The 6,307-nt window shown below is 34.1% G+C and overlaps 1 long non-coding RNA gene across 1 annotated transcript; it reads right to left on the bottom strand.

Annotated features, from left to right (window-relative positions):
• Positions 1-1,629: 1,629 nt before the first annotated feature.
• On the bottom strand, positions 1,630-3,890 carry LOC126374530 (uncharacterized). The gene is made up of 2 exons (XR_007567450.1): positions 2,547-3,890; positions 1,630-1,807 (listed from the first exon to the last, which is right to left on the bottom strand). It is a non-coding gene; the product is annotated as an uncharacterized LOC126374530 (long non-coding RNA).
• Between the last annotated feature and the right edge of the window lie 2,417 nt (positions 3,891-6,307).

The following is a 6,307-nucleotide window of genomic DNA, read 5'->3' as shown; positions in this document are numbered from 1 at the left end:
TCTTACACGAAAAATTTTAACAACATGTTTTGCGTAAGTTGAGAAACCTATTTGTTCCACGTGAAAGTAAATGATCTTTAATAGTGTAACTATAGAAATTGCTTTTTTAATAAGGAAATATCTCAAAATAATTGTATGTATCTTTAAATACTTGTTTGTTGCAGGGGTTAGTCTAGAATGTAGAAGTATGTATGCTCATACATTATACAGGGTAGCCCAGAACTTCAAGTTCAAAATGAAAAATTAGATAGAGTGGCTCATTAGCTACTAGAAACACCCCCATGTATGTTCAGCCATTATTTATAGTTTAGGAGATATGACCTATTTTGTACCTTTTTCTAGATTTTCTACCTTACTTCAGAAATAATCATTTTGTCGCTATCCCGTTCTTAATAATTATTTTATTTTACTTCACAACTATGTCTAAAGATATATACCGCTAGGTAAAAAAATAAAAACAGTCAAATCAAAGACAAAAAAAAAGTTATTGGAAGTCAAAGTGAGAATTGGACCAAAATTGTCACAGTTGTTAAAACTTCGCCGAAGAATAAATTAACACATGAGATTGGCATGGACGCTGAAAGTAGGTATCTCTAAAAAACTGCTCCATTTAATAGCCTTTTAGACACATCAAAAAAAGTACCTTAGTTTAATAGAAGCAATAAACTAAATAATTAGACCTCAAAGATTGCAAGATAGACAGATTTGAAGGAAAAATTTACATTCTCATACAATGTAAGTAGCTGCTTCTTTCTAACGTTGTTCTTTAACAACCTTTAACTACCTTTGTGGTCAAAGACACATTTTCAATAAAAAAAATCACGCTCATAATCGCTAACAGGGTAGACATAGCAACAGTCTGAAGACAAAACTTGCATTCACTTTTGGTATTCATATTGTAATGAAGGAAAAAGTTATCCCCAAACACTGTTGGTGATTCATACTATAAGATGCTAAAATAAAATCTGTCTGTCTTGCAATCTTTGAGGGCTAATTACTTAGTTTTATGCCCCTATTAAGGGTACTTTTTTGGATGTGTCTAAAAGCCTATTAAATGGAGCAGTTTTTAAAAACACTTTCAGGGTTTATGAAAATCTCATGTGTTTATTATTCTTCGGCGAAGACTTACAACTGTAACAATTTTAGACGAATTCTCACTTTGACTTCCAACTTCCAATGACTTTTTTATCTTTCATTCGATTGTTTTTATTTTTTCACCTAGCGATACACATACTTAGGCATAGTTATGAAGCAAAATAATTAGAAATTAGAAAGAAAAATTAGAATTATTAAGAAAGGGATAGCGACAAAATGATGATTTCTGAAGTAAGATAGAAAATCAAGAAAAAGGTGTAAAATGGGTCATATCTCCTAAACCGTAAATAATCGCTGAACATACACGGGGGTGTTTCTGGTAGCTAATGAGCCCCTCCATCAAATTTTTCATTTTGAACGTGAACTTTTGGGCCACCCTGTATATTGAAACAAATAAAATCAGTGTTAAATTAAGTGTTTATTCTAATTTGTATTAAAAAAAAATATTTATTTACTAGCTGTGCCGAAAGCCGTTTGACCCGCATGGGTTTTTAGTTTTCAGGGAGTTATTTCTATTTGTAATTAAAATCCAACTTTTAATTTTAAAACGTTTATTAATTAATACATGCATAATCACAAAATATATTAATACGGTATGGCACTTGCCTTTATTAGAAAAACCTTCATTTTCAGTTATTACAGTTAGTCATTAAGTGTTTTCTTGAACATTTTGCTCCTTTCCGATCACCCCCTCTTTGCTTTTCGGTAGAACCTGCAAATGACAAAATATAAAAAACTATTAAGTATGATAATAAATTACTAAAAAGAAAAACAACCATTAATACCTATTATAGTAAGCTTAGAGATGAGCCAATTTTCCAACGTATCCGAAAAGCGACAGTGTCAGTGATAAAAATGTATGTGATTGACATAAGGTCTGTCACTGTCGTTTTACGTACTTAATCGTTTGCAACTTGGCTAAAACCCCATAAAAGCCAGTTGGTTTGCATAGGAGATAACTCTAGAAAAAACTACATTAAGCAAATCAAAAATATATCTGTGGTTGTTATGATAAGAGGAAAATGACAGAATAATTATACCATAAATACACAGGCACTGACTATTTCAGAGAAACTTTACCACGCGCCGCTTCCAGGTTAGTAGGTAAATACCTATATCAATCTAGAATACAAATACTGAAAGGATATTTCGGCATACAAAACATGGAACGTTTTCAGCTGCTTAGCTTCCCGGCCAAGTCGTAAATCAGAAATGGTACTAATATTATTTTTTTGCCCAAAAGTAAGATGATCTGTGCGTCGGAGGGCACGTTAGGCAGTCGGTTGCGGCTTAATTAAGTATGCAGGTATGTCGTCGTTACATGAGGCATGTCATGGACCTATAGCGGCTCAGTAGTAACCCTGATACCAGGGTTGATGAGGTCAGTCAATTATTGTCTCAACCCACACGAGAGAAGAACTTTAGTAGGATACGGATAGGTACATACGAACCTTCAAGAGAATGTGTCTCATGTTGACTACGACGAGAAGATATCCCATAGTTTCTTGAAATATTTTTGCATTTCTGGTCATTCTTCCACTGGGTTGTACTGGATTGGGATGCAGTATTAGTGGAATCTGTTAATTGGAACATAATGGTTTAAATACATTGTTTGTAGGTAGGTACATAATAGACGTTAAGCAATAAAAAGGACCCATTACCAAATCACCCTAAAAATTAGACACAAACCTAGATATTTTATCGTTATTTAGGTATTAAATAGAAGGTTAGTACCAATGCGTTAATAATAAAATGTGTATCAAACTCAAGCGCACAAATAACAACAAAATCAAGGGTGTTTTTGCAAAAGTTAACTTATATACCTAGGTAGATAATTCACAACCAAGCCGAAATACTACAGTTGATCACGTAACAGTTTTTTGTTCAAATATCTTTATTTTATTCATATACCAGGTGCTATGCCAGGTGATAGCGAATGTACAAAAACGGCACACCCCAATTTAAATAGGTAGTTAGTTTATAGATTAAAAGCACCGAATAGGCACATAGGCATGCTTAGTTTACTTTAATAATTAGTACAGAGCAGTGCAATCATCATCACGCATTAACCAAACCAACTTACGTCAAGTAGGTCGTCAGGTAGGTAGGTAATAATATTAATAGTCTAATAAATAGTAATATACTAAGTAGGTAAGGTAATAGGTACCTAAAATCTAGCTAGTCTATTTATAAGTAAATAACTCACCATCTTCGATTTTGTCCAAGTTGAGCATACGTATAATCCTTGGGTTTTTTACTTCCACACAAAGATATGCACGCTTCGAGTAGCCACCATGAACAAATTAAATAGAGAGATAATTATTACATCTATCCAACATTCGTCAATCATGACTTTTTATTCTAACAAAAATCGACCTTATTATTACTACAATGCGATCGTTATTTGTAGGGCCGTATGCTGACTGACGGAATACCGTGGTAAAACTACGATCACAAATAGACAATCAGCTTTCACTCTACAAATAACGATCACAGTGCAATAATAATAAGGTCGTTTTTTATAAACTTCGTCGGCAATAATTTTGTCTATAGGTGATCTTGGTTTTACCGTGGTAAAACCACAATCAGCATACGACCCTACAAATAACGATCACAGTACAGTAATAATAGGGTCGATTTTTGGTTGAATAAAAAGTCGAGATTGACGAAAAATTGGTGGATAGATGTAATACCTCTCTAATATCTTTCTAATACCTCTCTTTGAGTGTGCAGCCCGCCGCCGCTGGCACGGCGTAAGTACAGTAACCAAATAAAACATAGGGATTTACGCTAGTGATAAGTATATTTACTTAGGACATTAATAAGTAGTCTATATTTGCAGGTAATTAGAATAACACGACAAATGATTCAAATTATTGTCTTTAAAAGAGTTGTATTCATATTTACGAAGAGTATAGTGTAAAATATATCATCGAAAAATGAAGATAAATGAAATAACGTAATAGTAATATCAAACCTTGCTTGGAAAAAACTACGTGATTATATTTACACCAAACCGTTACACTAAAAGATTCGCAGAATAGGCAAGTAGCTGGAGTTACAACAAATAGTAACGCTAAAACATTCGTGGAATAACGAAGTAACTAGACGTACAACCACTGTCGTGTCGTATAATGTCGTGAAACATGTCAGTACGTTTACTTACGACTCGACCATCCTAAAAAACTTTCGTGTAAAATCGAAGTAAGTGTTATTATGACTTTACTATATGGGAAAATACCAAAAAAAAATCACGTATTTATACTTACTTTCTTATTATGGGGGAAAAAATATTTTTATCAATGTTGCACAATTTCATTGTTTTTGTAATAATTTCTTCATTTTTACTGATATCTTAATGAAAATTTGTGAGAAGGTGTATTCGTGTACGCTGAATTGAATGGTGCAATAAAAAAAAAAATGTCGCTAGTCCACTTACTGCGTTTTTCCACGGGGGGTGCGACAAGTTGGATCCAATCACGGAATAAAAGAAAGAGGTTGGAAAGGTTCTAACGCGAGTTTTGTATGAGAACCGCTGGCGCTAGTTTAACCCTACTTTCTACGACTCTACTGCTTTCAAATTCCAAGGTTGCTACCTTAGCGGCAATGTATATTTTATGTGATATGCTGCAATTTTATCATTAGTTTTCGTATGATACTGCATACAAAAGTATTTTCTTTTCTGTGATAGTGGGATCTCCTTGCAAGATAGGCGATATTAGATTATTTGCCCTGCGGGTTATATAATACACAATACGACCATTTTATCATCAGAACATCTTATATATTCTGTGGTAAAAATCACGTTTCTATTCGAAAACCAAATCAAACGACTCAAATTACAAGATTCCAAACCTTGAAAAAACTAAAAAGCTTAGACATACACCAAGTTCGAAGCCAGACAAAGGACGCTTTAAAACATACTTACGACTGTATAAAGAGTAGAAAATCGGCTAAAACTATAAACATTGGAGTTTGTTTGGCGATGTGATTTCCACCCAGTGGGAAACTTCATCTGGTGTAAGCCGTCCCTCAAACAAGTGGGGAGCGGCCTTTATGTCTGGGCTATGGAGATTTTTGTTACGCAAAGGCGGTGGGAGGACAGCTTTTTATATATTTATTTTGAAGACTTTGAATAAAAAGATTTCTTTGTTATTGCTATCGGATCATGCCCGAATACGTTATTGTAAATCAAATTCGTGTATGTGTATTTTAATTAAAGCTACGTCGAAGATAAATTATTATAAAAATAATTTTCAAATTCATGTTCGATCTTAAATGAATATCGCGTGCTCATCAAATTCAAATTCAAAAATATCTTTATTCAGTAGGTAACATAGTTACACTTTGAATCGTCAATTTTTACATAAGTAACGAACGTCTCATCCGCCTAAAACTACTGCATCGGTGAATAGAAACATCGTGCCGAAACTGCATTCTCAGAAATACGTTGCGATTGCCGGCCTGAACTTCAAATCATCTTTACATGATCAGAAATCAGAATCATTTATTCAACGTAATTATCATGGATAAACTTGTTGAAGGTCAATGTAACATTTTTGAATTTACGTCATATTATGTAGGTATTGGGAACATTATCCCTTTGCGGGTTGGAATAACAGTTCGATAGTCCGGTAAGAAACCGGACTTGTCTCACTTGTCAAATCTTCAGGTTAGGTAAGCGAACCCTGTGAAAATGGAAATCTTCTTTGTCTATCGTGTGGGTTGTGAGGTGAATTACCAACCTCATCAACCCTGGTATCAAATGAGATGATGATGTTTTGCTCTATTCCCAGTGAAGTGAAGTTACATACTGGTATAAGTAGGTACAGGTAAACTCCACATCAAGTGGAAAACTACGTGTGGAAGATTCTCGAGCTCAAAACCGCTGGCTGGCTTAATCTCACTCGTGAAGCTCAAAGTCCACTTGAAAATGTGTCATCACACAGAAAGGCACTATTTTCATACCACTGCAGTCTGCGCGGATCGTCTTGGCTGTTGGATGGCAATTTATTGTGTTCTCGGTGTAAATACTGAGAAATTTGTAAACTATGATACTATATAGGATATTGTAACCATGATTCTGAGTTGATATCAAGTAGAATTTTCCATTGCAAAAATGCATGTTTTTCTTTTGCTTTTTTAATTATTTTCAATTCTATACTTCTGCGACGAAAAATTCCACTTGATATTAACTCAGAATAATGAGTTG

The sequence above is a fragment of the Pectinophora gossypiella genome, chromosome 17 (assembly GCF_024362695.1).
Source record: "Pectinophora gossypiella chromosome 17, ilPecGoss1.1, whole genome shotgun sequence".
Taxonomy (NCBI): Eukaryota; Metazoa; Arthropoda; class Insecta; order Lepidoptera; family Gelechiidae; genus Pectinophora; species Pectinophora gossypiella.
This window is presented reverse-complemented; position numbering and strand designations above follow the sequence as displayed.